The sequence below is a fragment of the Primulina tabacum genome, chromosome 13 (genome assembly GCF_025594145.1).
Source record: "Primulina tabacum isolate GXHZ01 chromosome 13, ASM2559414v2, whole genome shotgun sequence".
NCBI classification, from domain to species: Eukaryota; Viridiplantae; Streptophyta; class Magnoliopsida; order Lamiales; family Gesneriaceae; genus Primulina; species Primulina tabacum.
The window spans coordinates 8,871,550-8,895,670 of record NC_134562.1 but is presented as its reverse complement, the minus strand read 5'-3'; the positions used below and the strand labels follow the sequence as shown (position 1 = coordinate 8,895,670).

At 35.8% G+C, this 24,121-nt stretch overlaps 2 pseudogenes; both read right to left on the bottom strand.

Moving 5' to 3' along the window:
• Positions 1-3,721: 3,721 nt before the first annotated feature.
• Positions 3,722-6,207, bottom strand: LOC142521840 (glucose-6-phosphate 1-dehydrogenase 6, cytoplasmic-like; annotated as a pseudogene).
• Positions 6,208-10,124: 3,917 nt separating this feature from the next.
• On the bottom strand, positions 10,125-22,895 carry LOC142521839 (uncharacterized; annotated as a pseudogene).
• Between the last annotated feature and the right edge of the window lie 1,226 nt (positions 22,896-24,121).

The window sequence follows — 24,121 nt, the reverse complement described above, 5'->3', positions numbered from 1 at the left end:
TCCTCCATTCTCAGTCCTCAAACACTTAATTTTCTTTTCAGAATCAAGTTCAACCCGCGCTTTGAAATCTTTGAAGACTTGGAAAACATCTGATTTCTTCTTGATTGGATACACCCAACATCTCCTAGAGAAATCATCAATGAAAGAGACAAAGTATCTCGCTCCTCCTAGGGATACAACCGGTGCTTGCCAAACATCCGAATGAATTAGCTCCAATATGCTTTTGCTCCTTGCAGTAGAAGTGTCAAACTTTAATCTGTGTTGTTTACTGGTAACACAGTGCTCACAAAAGGGTAGTGACACTTTTGTAAGTCCCGGCAGAAGCTTCCGTTCTGAAAGAATTTTCAACCCTCGTTCTGACATATGCCCGAGCTTTATATGCCATAACACTGTTAATTCTTCTCCTGAACCAATTGATGCAACAGCTAGTTCTGTCTCTTTGTGTGTTTCTCCCAAAAGTACATACAGATTTGCAGCAACATTTTCCGCCTTCATAACCACAAGCGCGCCCTTCACAATTTTCATGATCCCGTTCTCGATAAGAGTTTTGCACCCGATGTCATCCAATTGCCCCAAGGACAAAAGATTTTTCGCCAGTCCTTTCACATGTCGTACCTCTTGTATGGTGCGAATAGTGTCATCAAACATTTTAATTTTGATAGTACCGACCCCAGCAATTTCCAAAGCATGATCATTTCCCATGAATACAGATCCTCCTGAGACTGGTTCATAATGATTAAACCATTCTCTCCGAGACGTCATAAGCACGTCGCTTCTGAATCCATAATCCACGTGTCACAAAATTTGTATCTGCCTTCTGCAACTGTTATTGTTTCGCTAGATAATATTTCACTACTGCCTGTAGTACTGGCCACATTTCCTTGAGAACTTTTCTTGATACTCGTACACTCTTTCTTGAAATGCCCTTTACCGCCACATTTAAAGTAGTAAATATTTTTATTCTTACTTCTTGACTTTGATCTACCTCGTCTTTGACTCCCACTGGAGTCACGGTCCATAAATCTTCCTCTTATCATCGGTAAAGCCTCTGTCTGCTTTGATGTTACCAACCTGTCTTTCTTATTCTTGCGCGGGCTTTCTTCTCCGAGAACCGCAGTTAAGACATCGTCGAATCTTAGAAAGCCCATAAGAATATTGTTGGTTATGTTGATGATAAGTTGATTATATGAATCTGATAGACTTTGAAGTAGAAGTGTAACGTACCGTACTTTTACTACTCAAAATTTGCGAAAAAATTTAAAATTTTCTTAATCGAAACCTGAACATTCAAAATTCGATAAAAAGAGGTAAACTGTACGTCTCAAGGGTTGTTGCAACCACAAGATTTGAAATCTAAAGTTCGACAAGAATATTTGAACATTTTCATGAAAACTAAAACTTGACGGTCCTCGGGTCTAGCCTCCTTACTCAGTCCAAGCCTGCCCCTTGGTCACCACCTCCAGCCTCCTCATAAACATCCTCACCTGCATTGATCAAGTCTAGTGAGTCTAAAGACTCAACACGTATAAACTGGGAATAACAAATAATACATAATAAAACCACATGCAGCTTAAAAATAGAACATACATACTTGAAACTTGAACTTAAAGTAACCTTGAACATTCATACATAACATAGACGTGCCATAACGTAAAAACTTTCATAAACATGCTTGCATACTTGTACATACATAAACATACATGAACTTCATTATTTTGCGTAGAGATATGTTTCAATGCAAGTGACCCATAACATAATCGCCTGATCAGACTAAACCACGGTACTGGGATGACAGGGGCGAACCCACTGCCACACACATGAGATCCCCGTTCATGCTTTAACGGGTGGATTGGTCCCCGTTCATGCTTTAACGCTTTCCAATCCTGATCTAAACTCGTTCATGCTTTAACGGGGTGGGTTGGTTCCCGTTCATGATTAAAAATCTCCCAAGCAGCCTGAAAACGGACAAGAATTCTCAATATGGTTGTGCTTAAAAAGTTGGGTGAACTATTTTATTGTTACCTTCAGCTCATCTCTGCGGACAAAATGCCGTTGATCACCTTTAATTCTGTCAAGCATAAACATGTGCCCGGTTATTATTTAACCGAATTTAAAAAAACGTGTTCAGTTTCTTTCTCATAGTATTCATAGTGTTTATCTTATTTAACCGTACGTGTCAAGTATTAGACGTTCATAAGCCTCGGGAATGACAACCCCTTGGAACCGTTGGTTATAGGACAAATATAATTCGCTCTGAGCGTTGGACATTTCCAACCCGGGCTGATTCACCTAGACAAGAAAAAACAAAAAGCATGATTCAGTGAGCGTTCCATGAAACTCAATACCAAGTTACACTTACAGTTAGTTTCATGTATATGGCCTCGGAAGGTTGTAAGCGAATTACAAATTCATTCCTTCCTTGCTTTTGACCTATAATAATTAAAGTTTCCCATCAGGTTTATTCAAACAGAAGATGGCGATCAGTGGGGGTATGGGTTTAAGTACTTACATTTAAATATGTCCCCTGGAACGTCCTTGAACTGAACACGTATCTCCGCTTTTCTTGAATTTAAAGCTTTCCCAGCCTTTAGTATAAAGGGCACACCTACAGCGACTCATTTCACAACAGATCAGATTAAATGTTGTAAACTTCTAATCTTACGAAAGACGTAAAATGACAAAGGAATATTTTATTTTTTTATTATTTTGATAAATTGATAATATCAATTTATGATTTTGTCATTCTAGATTATTGTTTGATTTATTTCTAGATTATAAAATCTTGTTTTATTTATTTCTAGATGATAAGATCTTGCTTGAATTATATTTAGATATTATAGGATTTGTTTTTAATATGATTTTTATCTTCAAGATATTTTATCCTTGTTAAAAAGAGTTTTATATCTAATGAAAATCTTGTTTCCCTATTTTGTAGGACTCTTTTATGGAATAACTTTTAGGCCAAACCATGTATATAAATATGTAAAGCCTTACCGCCGTACAAGGGCTTTTTGAGGAAGGAGAGAGTTGTAGAGATAGAAGAGGCTTTGGAGAGAGAAAAGGTGTGGTAGAGAGAGAATTGGACAGAGAGTTTTTTATTGAGAAGAAAATTACAAGAAGTCCAACATATATTTGCTCTATAGTTTTTATGTGATCGGGTGATCACTTTAAAGCGCAGGAGAGCTGCTGGAGTTTGTCTCTGAACACACTTATAGTTCAGAGTTGAAGATTTTTATGCTGAAGAATTTGTGTGATTGAATCACAGATTTACCGTGTTGCCAATTGGTGTTGACAACACTCAAGAACAACACTGACGCAGAGTGTTGATCAAAGAGTGGTTTTGTTTGGTTATAAACAATACGTGTTTGTTTTATGCATCTAGATTTGATTTTTGTTTTTTTATGCATATTTTAATTCATTGGAGTGTCAAGGAATTTAGTTTTTTTATTTTCACTAGTATTGTTTTTTGTGTAAACGATTTACATATTTTTCTCGTGAAATTTTTGCCACGAGGCATCACACAAATATTCGTACTTGTGCATAATTTAAAACTGTTGTTAATTTATTAAAGTTATATTTGTGTGTTAATAATTGATTTACGCTCCATGTTGTGTGCTCATGTTGACAACACCAGAGCACAACACTAACTTCTGATACACACATTATAATATTTTAATTAATTTCGTGTATGTTTATGAAGAACAACCCTTTGAAAAAGCACTCAGAATTTCAAAGCATACCCGTACTGATCAAAATATCCACCACGACCATCAGTTCCGAAATCTTCTCTAAACACTATCCGCAGGAAAAAAAAGTGAATTTTTAATCTGTGTGAATAGGAAATAACCACAAAAATTTCCAACCATCTAGTCTAAGACACTAACCTGAACATTAGCAATGTTGTCGCGATTCCAAAGAGGTAAAAAGAAACGATTCGCAAAACGAAGCACCAGCTGAAAAATTTAAAAGACAAGTGGATATAAAATGCTTCCTTTTTGGTGTCATGCAGTATATGTGTACTGAGTAACTGGGTGATAATAACATGAGACGATTTAGGTAATAAATTACCAAATTTTGCACCAATTCCTTTCCCAAATAATGATCAATACGATAAATTTGTGATTCCTCGAATAATTTCTCCAATCTGTGAGCTCAGTTCCTCAGCTGATGCCAAATCCTTTCCAAATGGTTTCTCAACAACTATACGAGTCCATCCGCCAAGATGAGCTGCACATAAATATATATAGAGGAGTCACATGAATTTGTACTTAGTATATCATACATTAATCAAATATAAAGAAGTTGCCTAAACTTGTACTGATATATTGCACAAATCGCATGGCCACGTCATTCGTAGTTACACCCTAAATCAAACTATTTTTATGCAAAAAATGCTTACATTTATTCATGGCATACTTCTTGATCATTTTACAGACTTGTGGATACACAGATGGAGGAAGTGCAAGATAGAAAAGCCTCCTAGATGATCCATCCGTACTGTTTTTTGATATTTCGTGCTCAGATATATCTATATCTAACACTTGAAAGCCTTCTGGAGCATCATAAGTGCCACTCACATATTTAATCTACATTGTCAAACAAAGATTCGCATGTGGTAAGAATACATACTTCAAGGATACGCATATGAATATGTAGCAAGCAGCAATCACTTACCAACTGCAGAAAGTTTGAAACATCTTCTGTTCTTTCTTTGCCTCCAGGAAGATATCTATAGAAAAAGGCATATTTATTGGCAGCAGAATAAAATACAAACAGGAACGAGATAAAATGTTTATAGTAGAATTATCAACGACTCGAATCAGGCAAAAAAGTGCACGCTTTTCAATCCTCAGCTTCAGACTTGCCAAGTATACATGCAACAAACCAGAGCACAAATGTTCTGAAACAAAAAGTATGTCCTTCAGTAATTAATGCAGATGTCGTACCCTTGAATTCGATCTCTCAATTCTTAATCAGAAATCTTGGTCCTTGCATAGCCAAAAATGTGAGCTTCATTTGATTGCAAAAATCCCTGAATATTCTAGTCAGTTAAGTCCAAAAACAGCATGAGTGAAAAAATAATAATAATAATAATAACCAAACACCAGCATGCTTTTGATTTGCTGTCTAAGCAATTTTATTGGACAAAGCAAATATCAAACCATGTAATAAGTAAATACATTCATGAGAAAATTAAAAACAGAACCAAGATCTCAATTACAGTAACCTGCCGGCAAAGGTTAAAGAATGCAGGAAATGTCTTTTTTTTTCGCAAGATCACCAGAAGCACCCAGAACAATGATTGAGAGGCATCCACTCTCGAGCACAGTCTCATTCTCGCTCGGAAAAGATTCATACGTAGAAAGAGTTCTTTTTTCACAGTGCCACTCACCGGCCATTTTCTCAATTCACAGGAGCTAAAAAACAGCTGAATTATAGCTTCCAACCTGCACGGCACATTCAGAAAGTTGATCATTCAATTGATCAAAATAACAATTCACCGCCCTATAAGAGAGTCAAGGTTGCAAGTTTTGGAACCTGATAACTGTTCAGATCACTATCCTTAAAACATTAAATAATATTAAAAATAAACATAAACTTCAATATCACACCATCTTGATGAATGCCAACGATTAAGAAAAAACCCACCAAAAACAATGGCATACTCAAGCAATTACATGCCTCAAATCCAATAACCAAGGAAATTCCGATCATGATCACAAGTAGCCAAATTCAAAAATCGAAAACTTTACTCAACTGTGATAAACTGAACACTCGTTAGTGATTCAAAGAGAACCATTTTTTGGATCCAACAAGAGCAACAGATCATTGCCGAAATTACAGAAAGAAAAAGGAAAAGGAAAGAAAAAATGATCAACGAAATCGAAAAAATGTTAGTATACCTAAGAAAATCAACAGCAATTGGGATGTCTTTTTTTCTTTTTACAACAAATAATTAGGTAACCGAAAATGAAACAAGTGAGCGTAAACTAGAAGCAGTCGGAGAAACAAATTTACAACAATTTGAATCTATAAGGAACTTCTTGATGCTAAGTAAAAGAGAGCAAAAAGTACCTTTCTTGATACGATCTTTTAAAAGAAATGAGGAGATCATGTGTGGGTTGGCGACAAAATTTGTAGATATTATGTGTGAAAACTCTCGGTGCGAACCAAACTATACAACGTTGTCTGGGGCTACCGAAATTTTGTTAGAAAAATAGCTAAAAACAGTAGCTTAGAAACTAACTTGTAGATATAATAATCGAAATAAGTGTGATGTTTATAATATGACTATTATGCGAAAGAAAGTAAAACCAAAGTAAGGCCTGTAGCGTGTACAGTTTCCTTAAAACAGATTCGCCCTCTCCGATATGTGTTTCGAGATTTCAGTGGACGTCTGTTTCCCAGGATACAACAGAACAACCTGACTTAGCACGAGACACTACTACGGCGAACTGAAAACGTACATTTACTTTATCACCGAGATTTAACGGAGGCCAAATGGAAAGATAACAATATGTAATGCAAGAGAGTGCTTGAAAAAGATAAAATTTTCATGTGTATGAAATGAGGAAATGAACCCACTATTTATAAGCCTCAAAATGTACACCAAGAGTCATGCAAGATTAATTAACTCAATTAATCTTCCCACTAACTCAAAAATATGAAGTGTCAAAACTTTCAACTAACTCAAGAATGTGGAGAGCCAAAAATCATTCACACATTCATGAGACATAATTTTTATTCAAACTCTAAATTTAATTAAAATTTCCAACAATCCCCCACATGAATGAAAATTGATACAAATCTTGGTGACAAAGTTATACAGTTGAATCCTGCATAGGATAGGTAGGTGTTACCCTTTGAACCTTTCTCTTATGAAATATATTTGCTTTACTAGCTGACCAGTAGACATGATGTCCTTGAACCGTTCTACCGTTTATGTAAATTAAGATATACTTTACACAAGACTTTCCCTGATACTATTCAGTTCTCATGATTGTGTTCGTTTTAACTATGAACACACGCCTGGTTCTGCGAGAGGATCTAGAATTGAGTCTTATAATTCCTTCGAAGCAGCCCCTCTTCTCTCTCACATAGGTGATTCTATATTCTTCTCATCAGAATCATTAAAAGCCGAACGCTTATCCTCAACATTCACTGTTTTATAATAGGAATGAGCTAGGGATAACCCCCACAGTGATATACCAAATCAGTGCGATTAGGTTGTCCCATTGAACCTAGTTCTTGGGATCTCCAGTCAGCGTAGGTTGAGTTTTCCTTCACAACAATTTATTCTATAGGCTTGAGCCCCATTCTCCTTGACATTTTCGCAACCAACTCTCTGTTTAATCCCTTGGTTAGCGGGTCCGCTATATTATCTTTTGACTTTACATAGTCAACAGAGGTAACTCCAGTTGAGAGTAGTTGTCTCATGGTATTGTGTCTACGATGTATATGCCTAGACTTACCATTATACATTTTATTTTGTGCCCTTCCAATTGCAGATTGGCTATCACAATGTATGCATATAGCCAGCACTGATTTTTCCCATCCTGGAACATCTTCTAAGAAGTGACGCAGCCATTCAGCCTCTTCAGTACACTTTTCAAGAGCTATAAACTTAGATTCCATCGTGGATCGGGCTATTACAGTTAGTTTATAAGATTTCCACGCAATTGCTGCACCTCCTAAAGTGAATACAAATCCACTTGTAGATTTTGAGTCTTTCATATCAGATATCCAATTTGCATCGCTGTATCCTTCAATAACAGCAGGATATCTGGTATAGTGCAGCCCATGATCACGAATATACCTTAAGTATCTTAGCAATCTGATAATTGCTTTTCAGTTTTCAACTCCTGGATTACTCGTGAATCTACTCAATTTGCTCACTGCATAAGCTATGTCTGGTTTTGTACAACTCATTAAGTACATCAGACTTCCAATGACTCGAGAATATTCTAATTGAGACATACTCTCACCTCGATTCTTTGATAGATGGTGGCTGATATCTATCGGGGTTCTAGCCAATGCAGAGTCATCCTTGTTGAATTTCTCAAGTATTTTGTCAACATAATGTGACTGACTTAGAACTAGCCCTTCTGATATTCTATGAATTTTAATTCCAAAGATTACATCGGCTAAGCCCAAATCTTTCATGTCAAATCTTGAGTTCAATAACTTCTTGGTGGATTTGATCATCTTATCAGTACTACCAATTATAAGTATGTCATCTATGTAAAGACATAAAATGACATATCCATTTTCAGTGGTTTTTATGTATACACATTTGTCACATTCACTGAATTTAAATCCACTTTCTATCATGGCTTTATCAAATTTTTCGTGCCATTGCTTTGGCGCTTGTTTTAAGCCATACAAAGATTTTACCAGTTTACAAACCTTGTTTTCTTGCTCAGTCGCAGAAAATCCTTCAGGTTGTTTCATGTAAATTTTCTCTTCTAAATCTCCATTTAGAAAAGCTGTCTTTACATCCATTTGGTGTACTTCAAGATTTCGCAAGGCGGCAATCGGAAGTATCACACGAATAGAGGTTATTCTCGATACAGGAGAATATGTGTCAAAATAATTAAGCCCTTCACGTTGATGATAACCTTTAATTACCAATCTGGCTTTATACTTGTCTATAGTTCCATCTGATTTCATTTTCCTTTTGAAAACCCATTTACAGCCTAGTGGTTTGCTTCCCGGAGGAAGATTTACTAATTTCCACGTATGGTTTTGTAAAATGTATTCCATTTCAGAATTGATAGCCTCTTTCCATAGAGGTCCCTCAGATGAACTGATTGCTTCCTTGAAGCTTTGAGGTTCACTTTCCATCATGAAAATGATGAAATCCGGACCAAAGGATTTCTCAGTCCTAGCTCTCTTGCTACGTCTAGGTTCAATATCTTGATCAAGTTCTTGTTCCTTTTCAATTGTCTCATATAATCTTTGGATGAACTTGATTCTTCCTTAGATTTGAATGGAAACATGTGTTCAAAGAACGAAGCATTTCTTGATTCCATTATCGTATTCTTGTGAATATCAGGTATTTGAGATTCATGTACAAGAAAACGATATGCGCTACCGTTTTGAGCATATCCAATGAAATTACAATCAACAGTTTTTGGTCCTATCTTTACTTTCTTTGGAGTGGGTACTGCTACCTTGGCAAGACAACCCCCACACTCGCAAGTATTGGTAAGATGGACTTCTACCTTTCCATAACTCGTACGGACTTTTATCTTATTTTTTTCGGGGCACCTTATTTAAAAGGTAATTTGCTGTTAGAACAGCTTCTCCCCACATGTTCTAAGGTAACCCAGAACTTAATAACAACGCATTCATAATTTCTTTCAAGGTGCGATTCTTTCTCTCTGCAATGCCATTTTGCTGAGGAGAATAAGGTGCAGTTCTTTCGTGTTTGATATCGTGTTGAGCACAAAACTCAGCAGATGGTGATTCATATTCACCTCCACGATCACTTCTTAGCACCTTAATTTTCTTGTTAAATTGGTTTTCAACTTCACTCTTATATTGGACAAATTTGTCAATAGCTTCATCCTTACTTTTAAGAAAATACACATAACAAAATTCTGTGCTATCGTCAACAAAAGTAATGAAGTATTTATTTCCACCACGAGTTTGTATACCTTATAAATCACATGTATCACTGTGAATTAGATCAAGTGATTCACTATTTCTTTCAATTGTTCGAAAAGATGATCCCGTTAGTTTTGCCTTAACACAAGTTTCACATTTTTGTTGTTTATCAATTTGGAATGCAGGAATGCTTTTCATGTTAATTAGTTTACGAATTGTATCATAATTAACGTGTCCAAGTCTACCATGCCACAAACACAAAGACTCAAGTAAGTAAGCAAAAGTATTAATTTTATTCATCACAGGCTTAATAGCCATTACATTGAGTTTGAATAACCCATTACAAACATAACCTTTGCCAACAAACATTCCACTTTTCGACAAAACAACCTTATCTGACTCAAAGACAATGCAAAAACCATGCTTGTTAAGAAGCGACCCGGACACCAAGTTCTTGCGGATGTCCGGTACATACAACACACTGTTCAGAGTCAGTTCTTTTCCAGATGTCATCTTTAGAACAAATTTTCCTTGACCCTTGATTTCAGATGTAGCGGAATTTCCCATGAACAGTTTTCACCATTCTCATATTCCTCAAGAGTAGCAAACATCTCCTTGTCCGAGCAAACATGGAGACTGGCACCAGTGTCGATCCACCACCCCTTTGGGTTAGAACCCACCAGATTAACTTCTGATATTACAGCACAGAGATTCATGTTCAAAACCTCTTGAGATATGCTCTCGACCACATTCACCTCTCGGTTTCTCTTTGGCTTCTTACACTCAGATGCCTTGTGTGGGACAGCAACCGTGACTGGCAAGGACAGTAACCGCAGCAGCACGTGCGGTAACATGAGGGACAACTTGAGCCACAGTAGGGACAACATAACCAGTTTCCCTTTGCACGCTGATTTCAGTAGCCATATCAAAACGAACCACGTAATGAGTAATCTATTTTAAGTTTGCTAGAAAAAATTGCTAAAAACTGTAGCGCAGAAACGAACTTGTAGAGATAAAGCAATAACCGAAATAAGTGTGATGTTTACAGTATGACTATTGTTTGAAAGAAAACAAAACAAAACCGAGGCTTGTAGCATGTATAGTTTCCTTAAAACAGATTCGACCTCTCCGGTATGTGCTTCGAGGTTTCAGCGGACGTCTGTTTCCCAGGATACAACGGAACAACCAGCAGTGACTTAGCACGAGGCACTACTACGGCGAACTAAAAACGTACCTTTATTTTATCACCGATATTTAACAGAGGCCAAATGAAAAGATAACAATATCTAATGCAAGAGAGTGCTTGAAAGAGTTAAAATTTTCATGTGTACAAAATGAGGAAATGAACGCACTATTTATAAGCACCAAAATGTACACCAAGAGTCATGCAAGATTAATTAACTAAATTAATCTTCCCATTAACTCAAGAATATGAAGAGCCAAAACTCTTCAATTAACTCAAAAATATGGAGAGCCAAAAGACACTACCACATTCATGAGACATAATTTTTATTCAAACTCTAAATTTAATTAAAATTTCCAACAAATTTGACTCTAACAATGGGGGCGGTGTTAAGTATCAGAGTCTGTCAACTTGACTTTTTCTTCTTTTAAATACAATTTTATTTTATTTTTAAATAACGAGAATATCCATATGAATTTTTTTTTATAGAATGATATCGAAAATTTTAGCTGTTATATTTGATCTGAGATAACAACAAATCTACTAGACTTTTACATGATCGACCGTCTGTCTGAACTGTATTATGAGCTATTTGGTTTGGGTAAATCCAATGCTAAGATTTTTTAATAATCTTTTTATTTAGTTTTTATTCAAAAGAATAGTGTGCTTGTATGAGATACAGCATGTATTTGCCCCGAGTTGTTGGAAAAGACAAGATCTTGATTAAAATGGTTAATGATTCTTTAATCCCACTGTCGACCACGCATGGTGTCAACCAGTTTTTACCGTTATTAAATAAAAGCAAACTATTATACTTTCTTTTTCCACATATTGTTGCTAAAGTATATAAATTTTTCATGTGCTTAACATTTTATTTATATTATTCAATATATCATTTGATTTTCATGTAGTTTAACTTGAATGTCAGTAAAATAACTAATTACGATTATCATTTATTGTACTTTAAACATAGTGAAATTAATGATTAATAACAGTAACATGCATCATTTGCTTTTCTCTCACGCCTTAGGATTGTATACATACATGGCTTTATGAATTGATTTAGCGAATATATACAAGATTTGTTGGAAATATCATCCTTATTATTCTTCTTCTACTTTTCGGTATAAAGGCCAAAAATTGGCATTAGCTAGGATATCAGGATGCATGAAACAATATATTTAATCAGGAACATTACACCGTTGGATCTCGGTTTTCTCGTGCCCAAAACGCAGTGGAAGTTTTAAAAATTTTATATCTTGACATTCAAGATATTCTGTTTGAGCACTCGTATGGTTTTAAGATTAAACATTCATAGGACGTTAGAAATTTATACGTTTAATGAATTAAATCACTAGGCTCCAACTAATCTGATATTGTCAGATTTAGCTCTTGATGAATCCCTACGAACTTTCTTCATGAATTCTTTCATTCAATCTTCGAATCAGATCCACGACTAGAAGATTTGTTCCTCTTCTAATTTGCACTAGAAAACATGAAGAGATTTTACGATGGAGATCAAATTGAGAGGCGGCTCAAGACCTTGAATAAAATTCAAGTTGGCCGAAAAATTCTTTGAGAGGAGAGAAGGATTTTCGAAAATACCAAGTGTTACGGAGGTTATGGTTAAGTCTCCTATATAAATAAAACCCCCATGACCTAATTACCATAATATAATAATTGGGCCTATTTAATTAACATTAATGGCCTTGATTAATTAATTAGACTAGCCCAACTAGTTTAATTAATTAATCAAAGTCCATTAAAACTTCAATTATTTAGTATGTTGGACTTGTACTCTTACAATCCCATTAAACACACTTTCCACTATATTTAATTTAATATTTAATAAACTCAATTTTTGAGTTTAATAAATTAAATAAATAATAAATTCAAAATTTGAATTTAATATTTAAATTATAAATTCAACTCCTTGAATTTTTCACTTCCAAAATTTTATATTTAATAAACCCAACTTTTGAGTTTAATAAATTAAATTCCTAAAGTTTATAAATTCAATTATTTGAATTTATTCACTCCAAATTTTATAAATTCATAAATTTAAATTCTTGAATTTACTATCTTATAAATTCAACTCCTTGAATTTATTTTCTAAAAATCTAATTATCATAAATTCAACTCCTTGAATTTACTATATCATAATATAAATTCAACTCCTTGAATTTATTCTCTCAACGGGAACAATGATCCAGTACTTGTGTGATCCTCAATGGTTCAGGGATACAGCTAGCCGTGGGTTCACAACTTTTTGTGATTCAGAATAAAATTTACTCTTATTCGGGCTTACCCTAGTTAGCCTCATTCTTTTCATCAACACCTTGATCAAGAATATCAGAACTCATTTCTGATTTCACCCATCGGATCATGGTAAGAGCGTCTAGTAGCATCGTCCCATGATCCCCTTGGTATCACTGATAGTGCCTGCAAGAACCAGTCGATTATTATTAACGTACAGTAAGGTCCCTTCATCTCATATATCCCGATCGAATCTACAACCATTGGTTCATCGAGGGTTGCATAATAATTCGATAACTATGTGATACATATAAATAGTGGCATCGCATGTACCATTGAAGAACTCCTTATTCAATGTACATATCATACTCTGGCCAGAGATTCCACGCACTATTATTTCATCAGATCACATAGGATATCCACACTCGTAGGTGAGCGATGAATTCCCGACTACAATGCACTGGCTCCAACATGTGTCGTAACTGTACCCAACCTCGCCACCTGATGACTCTCCTGGAGCCAGTAAATAAGTCAAAGCACAGCCCTAGCATATAGAGCATCAGTGTTGTCCCGGGTCGTAAAGAATAATGGTGTACAATCATAACCACGGACTTATCCTCTCGATGAATGATAACCACTTGGAAAGTCTGAGGGAGGGTTGTTCGGTATAATCATCATATGAAGACCCATCTGTATGTTTAGACATCTCTATGCTCTTATCATGAAACGCAGTACACAACATCACAGATGCAAGTCTCGAGCTCAAAGCGGCCTTGATCCTTATTTTAGGCGGATAAATCGACTAGGAACGAACTTAGAATATGCAGTATTTACAAATGAGTTTCAACATCGAATTACGATTCATTTATATTAAAGCATAATCAAGTACTTTATCTATGCTGATTGCATGGGTATACAGATAAAGTAAAATGAAACCATTAAAAAGTAAATTATATTACAATAAAGATTGTTTATTACACTTGAGTCAATAATTTCCCCAGCCAACAGTTGGCTTACAGGGCATCTACTCTAACAATCTCCCACTTGCCCTATAGCCAACTACCTATGAACTTTAATCCCATTGCTTAGCGATGATTTTCAAACAATGGTCCTGGTGAGGGCTTTGTAAGTAGATCAGCAACATTATCTGCAGAGTGGACTCTTTTGACTGATATGTCTCCTCTTCCGACTATCTCCCGTATGATGTGGAACTTCCTCAGTACATGTTTGGATCGCTGATGAGACATTGGTTCCTTTGCTTGCGCAACGGCACCAATGTTGTCCCAGTACAACGGGATTGGATCAACTCCATTGGGAATAACGCCAAACTCTTGGACAAAATTCCTCATCCAGACTGCCTCTTTTGCTGCAGCAGATGCAACAATGTATTCAGCTTCAGTGCTTGAATCCGCAACGGTGTCTTGCTTGGAACTTTTCCAAGAGACAGTCGCACCATTTAGCATGAAAACAAAACCAGAGATCGATTTCGAATCATCTACATCTCATTGGAAGCTAGAATCAGTGTAGCCTTTCAATTTCAATTCTCCACCCCCATAGACCATGAACAATTTCTTAGTCCTTCTCAAGTACTTAAGAATATCTTTCACGGCCTTCCAATACATTGGACCAGGATTTGCCTGATATCTGCTTGTAACACTCAGAGCGTAAGCAACATCAGGACGTGTCTATATCATACCATACATGATACTACCAATGGCTGACGCATATGCAATACGTGTCATCATCTCTATCTTTTCATTAGTTTTGGGACACAAAGCTTTAGATAGAGTAACACCATGACACATTGGTAAGTTTCCTCTCTTGGACTCTTCCATAGAGAATCGCTTCAGAATGGTATAGATATAAGTGGCTTGGGTGAGTCCTAGTATCCTTTTTGATCTATCTCTATAGATTTGTATTCTCAATACATAGGATGCTTCACACATGTCTTTCATGGAGAATTAACCTGCTAACCATACTTTAGTTGATTGCAGTAATCTTATATCATTCACAATGAGCAGGATATCATCCACATAAAGTACTAGAAATGTCACTACACTCCCACTTACTTTCTTGTACACGCGTGGTTCCTCAGGATTCTAAGCAAAACCAAACTCTTTGATAGTGCTATCAAATCTGAGGTTCCAACTCCTTGATGCTTGCTTGAGACCATATATCGATCTCTGAAGTTTGCATACCTTATGCTCACTTCCTACTGATGTGTATCCCTCAGGTTGAGACATATATATTTATTCTTAGATGTCTCAATTGAGGAATTCAGTCTTTACATCCATTTGCCATATCTCATAGTCATACCATGCTGCTATGGCTAGTAGTATTCTAATGGACTTAAACATAGCAACTGGTGAAAAAATTTCCTCATAGTCAATTTCTTGCCTTTGAGTATAATCTTTTGCAACCAGTCTTGCTTTGAAGGTCACTACCTTCCCATCCGTCCCAAGCTTTCTTTTGTAGATCCATTTGCATCTTATGGGAACGATTCCCTCAGGTGGATCCACCAATGTCCAGACTTGGTTTTAATACATTGAGTCCATCTCAGACTACATGGCTTTAAGCCATTTGTATGAATCAGTATCATATATTGCTTCTTTAAAGTTCATTGGATCACATCCAACACAAGACTCATCATGGTCTTGTTCATGAAGAAGCGTATATTTAACAGGTGGTCTAATAACCCTATCAGACCTTCTAGGAGCTTGTACTTCAACTACTGGTTGTTGGGGATTAGGTTCAACTACTATAGTTGAGGGAGTATCTTGAATTTCTTCAAGTTCTATCATCTTGCCTTTTCTATCTAATAGAAATTCCTTTTCCAAAAAGTGGCATTTCTTGAAACAAACACTTTTGCTTCATTAGGGTGATAGAAATAATATCCAACAGAATTCTTTGGATATCCTACAAAGTAGCACAAAGTGGATCTACTATCCAATTTGTCTCCCACTGTCTGCTTCACGTAAGCAGAACATCCCCATATTCTCATGTAAGAGTATTTGGGAGTTTTTCTTATCCATATCTCATATGGTGTTTTATCGACTGCTTTAGGGACATTATTCAACAAAATTGCCGCATTTTCAAGCACAAAGCCCCAAAACGATGCAGGCAATTCAGTGAATCTCATCATGGATCGAACCATGTCCATCAAAGTTCGACTACGACGTTCAAAAACACCACTCAATTGTGGTGTTGCTAGTGGAGTCCACTGTGAGAGAATCTCATTCTCTTTTAGATAACCCAAAAATTCAGCACTCAAGTATTCTCCATCTCGATCAGATCGAAGTGTCTTAATACTCCTTTCTAGCTGTTTTCCTACTTCAGATCTGAATTCTTTGAACCTTTCAAATGCTTCAGATTTGTGTTTCATAAACATACACATACCTTGAATGGTCATCAGTAAAGGTAATGAAGTAGGATTGTCCATATTTTGTGCTAACACTTAGCGGGCCACAAATGTCTGTGTGGATCAAATCCAATAGACCATGCGCACGTTTCACGTTTCCATTTAATGGAGTCTTTAGCATATTTCTTTTTAGACAGGATTTACAAGTAGGTAGAGAATTTATGTCTGACAAGTCAAAAATGCCTTCTCCCACTAGTTTGTGCATCCTTCTTTGGGAAATGTGACATAGTCTAGCGTGCCGTATTTGTGTGGTATTTGGATCATCTAACTTTCTTTTGTTTGTTGTTGAAATCGTGTTTAATTAGACATTCACTTATCATTTCCAGAACATTTCTGGCACATATAATTTCTTATGTTCGGACTTCTTGCAGTGAAATAAATATGTTCTAACTTATCGGGCTTTGTAGGCCTTTTAAGTGTTCTTCAGAGTTTGCCACTTATTGGGTTTGTTTTTCTTGTGAGGGGCAGAACATTTCCTTCCCTTACCTTGTGGGCCATTTTTTGTCTGACGAGAGACTCATTAGAAAAACAACAATTCCCTGTTTTATGGTGATATCATAAGTTATAAGCGTATTGACTAGCTCTTCAAGGCTATCATCTGTCTTATTCAAATTGAAGTTCACCATAACCCCGTCAAATGAGGAAGAGAAAGACAACAAATTGATGTTATCTAGTAACTTGTTAGGAATCACATATTCCAGGCCCACCACATTCTCAATAAGCCCAGTCATACGTACACCACGCTCATGGGCCAAAGGGCCATCTTGCATACGTGTAGTCATGAGCTCCTTGAAAGTAATGTGCATCATTGTACGAGTTTCATGCACCATGCAACTCTTGCATGTGTATTCGAATGTCAGCAGCATTCAACATTTTCTCAAAATGTCCCTATAGTTCATTTGACATAGAAGCGAATATGTTACACTTTAGCTTGCACACTATGGTCCTACCATCTTGGATGCTTTGTCAGTTCAGTAGGACTGACAATAGTGTGTATGTCATTTTCTCCGAATTCAGAACAATTTTCCCAACCAGTCTTGAAAATTAGATTCGATTAGCTTGTTAATAAAAAAAATGGATTACGTGACGAAATCGAAAATATACTGATACGGAAACAGAATAATTGTTGCTGATAATTTTAAAATAATTTTAAGTTATAAAATATGGATTTTTATTTTATAAATTCTCTCCCACTATTTTGACAATTTCACCACCCTCTGATGAAAAAGAAAAATCGTATTTCCTTAGTGGGCATGTAGAGTCCAATTAGCCAATTATAATCCCGAATAATATCAGCCAATTTTAATTTCTAAAAGGTAGAATCCAATTGCATCTCTATGCAACCTCCGCGTGTTTTGCCTCACGTTTAATAAGGACCCAATAATATGACGTCGTTTATTTTCACGTGTCAAACCGACCCATCAATGTTGAATTGTAGTAGATGGTCGCCATGAATTTCCCCAATAATATGAGCCGAAGTCATGTGAGTTCCACTCAATTCACATCATATGTTTGGTGGAAGTCATAGCTTTCCGGCGTCCAGGCCTCCCCAATAATATGAGCCAGACACTGTCCGCGGGTAGCGATCAACATGCAACAACGGTTGATGGAAGGCAAGGAAAAATTGAACTCTTTTAATTTTTACTTTTTCGGTTTGATATAAATTTTGAATCATATTCAAAATGAGGGATTTTAATTTTAAAATTGTCTCATCATTTTAATTTAAAAATCGCGTGCCATGTTTGTATGTTTGCCGGATACATGGAATTATATTATTTAATAATATACATACATGCATATTACTATATATCGCATATATCATAATATGAAATTCAACAATAGACAAGGATGATCGATCGCCAACACTACTAGATCCATGTAAGCCAAACATGGATCCAGGTCCAAAACCTAGGTGAATGCAGGGATGCAAATGCAACCATTACAAGAGCTTCGAATATTTTACATGTCTTTATCTTGTTCATCGGGCCCACCATCTTCCAGTATTAAACTCCCACTATTTCTAATAATTATATTTAAATAGGCATGGCACATAAGGGATACATCTCATGGGATGGGAACGGGCCATAAACCAGAACCACTTTAATAATATCAAATATTAACAAAATGAATAAAACAATAAAATATCTTAACATACACCTAACATATTGGCCAAGACTCTCGATCATCCTTCATGCATTTTAATATCAAATATTAATATCAATCAATTAAACAAATTTAATTAACTGATAAATCATATATCTAATAATTTTATCACTAACCACCACAATTATTAAAGAATTTAATAAATTAAATAAACACCTTTATTTAATTTGCAATTAAATCAATAATAATTGATTTCTTGAAAACTCATTTTACCATAAATAATTAAAATGATATTCTAATTATTTATTTTACAAGAAAATTATTAATTTTCTAAAAAATAATTTTCCAAAAGAAAAATTGAACTAATTTTCAAAAATATCAATTTTATCCAAAAATTTGAAAAATCAAAAAATTACACCGTGCCCGCCCGCTGTCCGAACGTTTCGGGCAGCAGCAGGGGCCCTGTGCGCGTAGCGTGCGGACAGGTGCGCGCGCATCGCACTCTGCGTGGACCGCTGCGTGCACCGAGCGCGCACGTTGGGCACGCGGCACTGTGTGGGCAGGCGCACACCATGCACTGCCCGGAACAATTCCGGGCAGCCCCCCCTTTTTTTTTTGTGTTTTCTGAAAAAATTTTCTTGTGTGGTTAGAAACAAATTATTCAATATCAAAAACCATACGATTTAGAAAAACATTGGCCCTGATACCACTGTTGGATCTCGATTTTCTCGTGCCCAAGATCTTTACATTCAAAATATTCTGTTTGAGCACTCGTATGGTTTTAAGATTAAATACTAATAGGGCGTTAGAAATTTATACCTTTGGTGAATTAAATCACTAGGCTCCAACTAATCCGGTATTGTCGGATTTAGCTCTTGATGAATCCCTACGAGCTTTCTTCATGAACCCTTTCCTTCAATCTTCGAATCAGGTCCACAACTAGAAGATTTGTTCCTCTTCTAATTTGCACTATAAAACTAGAAGAGATTTTACGATGGAGATCAAATTGAGAGGTGGCTCAGGACCTTGAATAAAATTCAAGTTGGCCGAAAAATTCTTTGAGAGGAGAGGAGGATTTTTTAAAATACCAAGTGTTATGGAGACTAGGGTTAAGTCTCCGACTTAAATAAAACCTCCATGACCTAATTACCATAATATAATAATTGGGCCTATTTAATTAACATTAATGGCCTTGATTAATTAATTGGACTAGTTCAACTAGTTTAATTAATTAATCAAAATCCATTAAAACTTTAATTATTTAGTATGTTGGACTTGTACTCTTACAAGCCCATTAAACACACTTCCTACTATATTTAATTTAATATTTAATAAACTCAACTTTTGAGTTTAATAAATTAAATCAATAATAAATTCAACATTTGAATTTAATATTTAAATTATAAATTCAACTCCTTGAATTTATCACCTCCAAAATTTAATATTTAATAAACCCAACTTTTGAGTTTAATAAATTAAATTCTCAAATTTTATAAATTCAATTCCTTGAATTTATTCACTCCAAATTTTATAAATTCATAAATTCAACTTCTTGAATTTACTATCTTATAAATTCAATTCCTTAAATTTATTTTCTAAAAATCTAATTATCATAAATTCAACTCCTTGAATTTACTATATCATAATATAAATTCAAATCCTTGAATTTATTCTCTCAACGGGAACAAATGATCAATTACTTGTGTGACCCTCAATGGTTCAGGAATACAGCTAGCCGTAGGTTCACGACTCTTTGTGATTCAGAATAACATTTATTCTTATTCGGGCTTACCCTAGTTAGCCCCATTCTTTTCATCAACACCTTGATCAAGAATGTCAGAACTCATTTTTGATTGCACCCATCGGATCATGGTAAGAGCGTCTAGTAGCATCGCCCCATGATCCCCTAGGTATCACTGATAGTGCCTGCAAAGACCAGTCGATTATGATTAACGTACAGTAAGGTCCCTTCATCTCATATATCCCGATCGAATCTGCAACCATTGGTTCATCGAGGGTTGCATAATAATTCGATAACTATGTGATACATATAAAAGTGGCATCGCATGTACCATTGGAGAAATCCTTCTTCAATGTACATATCATACTCTGGCCAGAGATTTCACGCACTATTATTTCATCAGATCACATAGGATATCCACACCCGTAGGTGAGCGGTGAATTCCCGACTACAATGCACTGGTTCCTACATGTGTCGCAACTGTACCCAACCTCGCCACCTGATGACTCTCATGGAGCCGGTAAATGAGTCACATCACATCCCTAGCATATAGAGTCTCAGTGTTGCCCCGGATCGTAAGGACTAATGGTGTACAATCATAACCACGGACTTATCCTCTCGATGAATGATAACTACTTGGAAAGTCTGAGGGAGGGTTGTTCGGTATAATCATCATATGACTACCCATCTGCATGTTTGGACATCTCTATGCCCTTACCAAGAAATGCAGTACACAACATCAAATATGCTAGTCTCGAGCTCAAGCGGCCTTTATCCTTATTTTAGGTGGCTGAATCGACGAGGAACGAATTTAGAATATGCAGTGTTTACAAATGAGTTTCAACATCGAATTACGATTCATTTGTATTAAAGCATAATCAAGGACTTTATCTATGCTGATTGCATGGGTATACAGATAAAGTAAAACGAATCCATTAAAAAGTAAATTATATTAAAATAAAGATTGTGTATTACACTTGAGTCAATAAATTCTCCAGCCAACAATTGGCTTACAGGGCATCTACTCTAACACACACAGCATAGTAAATTATCAACCATGTCTGTACTATGTAAAACAAGAAATAACATTTTTCACATTTTCAACCACTTTGGCTTGATCTTCTTTTTGTCCACCGATTTTTGTTCCATATCAACTGATAGGCCCGCGGAGACAACCACATCGGGTGTAGGCTGGGTAGATTCTGCTTGCTCTGAGATCGATTCTAAACCTAGCAAGGACATGACGTCCTCTTGAAGGGTCCGGAGGCTGAAATACCATCGTCACCTGAGAGAATATAAAAATGAAAATAAAGTTCTGTGCGTGATTGAATGATGCATAAAGGAAGATGTTGCTTGTAAATATTAGCTCAAACATAGAGCTCAAGAAGAACATAATTATGTATGTCATTTTTTCATAAAAAAAGAAAAAAAGAAAAAAGCACACTAACAGAAACCATACTCACCTTGTGACGCATCACAATCAAAATACACAATTGCACCAGGTACAAAACCAGCAGAATAAAAATCTTGAGACATGTCTGTTATTCAATTTTTCGGAGGTGTAGTATCTGTTTATAAAACCACATCTTAAGAGTGGACTCTTCAGATAACCAGGCCGTGTGTATGCTTCTTCAAAAAATGAGGAGATAAACCAAACGGATATAAGTTATGGGGTTATTCATACATAACTGAAATGGCAATTCGGGATCCACAAGGACTTTTCTAAGAAGATCAATTAAGCTTTGAATTATCTCAGATGGATGAAATGTGGCCTCTAACATATGTTTATCAGGAAATCGTATTCTTATTACTGCCTGCAGAAAATAAACAGATAGTTGGACGGCGGATAATAACTTATGTATCAAAAAGATAAAACTAAAATACAGATAATCTTAAATCGTAAAGATTAGCATTGCCATAAAAGAAACAACTCCACAACTTTGTCATCCTTGACCTACGAGCATCCTCTTCGGCATCGCGTAATTTTTTTGTCTTCAAATATTTATCTGCACCAGATTTCAGTTTACATAACAAAAATAATTAGAATGTTGAACATTATTCAGAGTATCTGATACTTTAGGGGTTAATCATCCAGGTAATAGATGGTTATCTTGCATATTACCTTCTTTCTTTGTTGCAGAAATCCAGTAGTAGTCCTCTGGTGTAAACTCATAAAAGTCATCTGCCTCTTCTGAAAGAAGTAAAAAACCATCAATTAGCCATTGAACTCAAAATTATGAGAATGTGAATGTGAAGGTGAATGTGAATGTGAAAATGTTGATGGGCATGGGCTTTCCAAATGTTGGAAGCATTTGCAGGGGTTGCAGAAGCTGGTGATGTTTCAAACACACGGATGTCTCGTCCATATTTTTCTTTTGCAAGTGCAAGCCCAGCCTTTGTAACCAAATATGAACAACTTAATTCCAGAAGATCACAATGAACCAAAATGACATAAAGATTCACAATAATGTCAAAATATGCATATAAAGCGGCTGATAGCCTGATACGAGGCCAAGAAAACATCAATATATACTTAAAATACAAAGTTTGGAGAGTGGGACTCCGGTCAAATAATTGAATAAGCAACTCACACGTTCTCACATCCAGCTCATGATATAATATAAAAAAAACCAAGTTCTTTGGGTTTCTAACATCTGAAAGTGACTTCATCCCAGATCCTAAAACTTAAGTTTGGACATTTCATCAACCAAGATAGATCCAATGTGGGGACCCGGACGCATCATTAGGATTAATTGGGAACAATTAAATAAATTGGGTCATAAAATTTTTTTTTTAAAATGTTGAACACTATATAAACAAGTGTACAAAATCTATAATAAATTAGGTCCCATGTCATTCAAACACAAGATCAAGTTAAATATCTACAAGATCCAAAGTACAAGTCTTGTACAAAATGCAAATCATAACAAACTAATGTTCATTCACTACATATGAAGTGATAAAAATCAACTCTAATTCTGGGTCCGAATCTCCACTCTAAACTCAATCTCTCATCCTCTTCTCGACCCTGATCCTGTCCCACATGTTGTCATGTACACATACAAACACAACAACAGTCGGATAACTCCGGTGAGAAATATATTCCCAGTATAAACAATGTATACATGCAATCATATAAACAGATATAAAAGCATGAAACAGTTATCAATAACATGTATCATAATCTGAAAGGCATGAATCGATATAAAAACTGTAAATCAAACTCTTTGACTCTTAATCTTAGACTCAACTCTTATCTAGGGATCCCGGTTCCCGGACTTTGGTACATCATATCGAATCTCTACAATAGGAGTCGATCTACTCCTAAGCAACATCGATATAAACCAAATATCCAGTGACTTGGCACCTCTGCCACAGACTCAATACATGCTTTGCTATAAATCAATAGACTAAGCATATCAATCTCAAGAATTGCAAACATCAATGCAATACAACAAAGTATGTGGTTTTGGGAAACTCAAGTCGAATCTAACTCGAGTCGTATCTTCCCGGTTTAACATTGATTTATACCTTTTTTTTCGTAGATCTGACTAAGTCGAAGTCTTGAATTCGAAGCTATCAACACTCAATCTGTCAATGACATTCGAAATATACAATATCACTATACAATTCAAATCCATACTGGATATGATCAGAACTCAATCTAATTCTGTTTCGACGGCATAACGGCACAATCTCGATATACGCAGCAATACAATATAAACAGATACAAATCACAACTCATAATCAATCGATAAACACAATTCCAATACCAAATCTGTATATTCTCAATCAATTCAAATATGAAAAT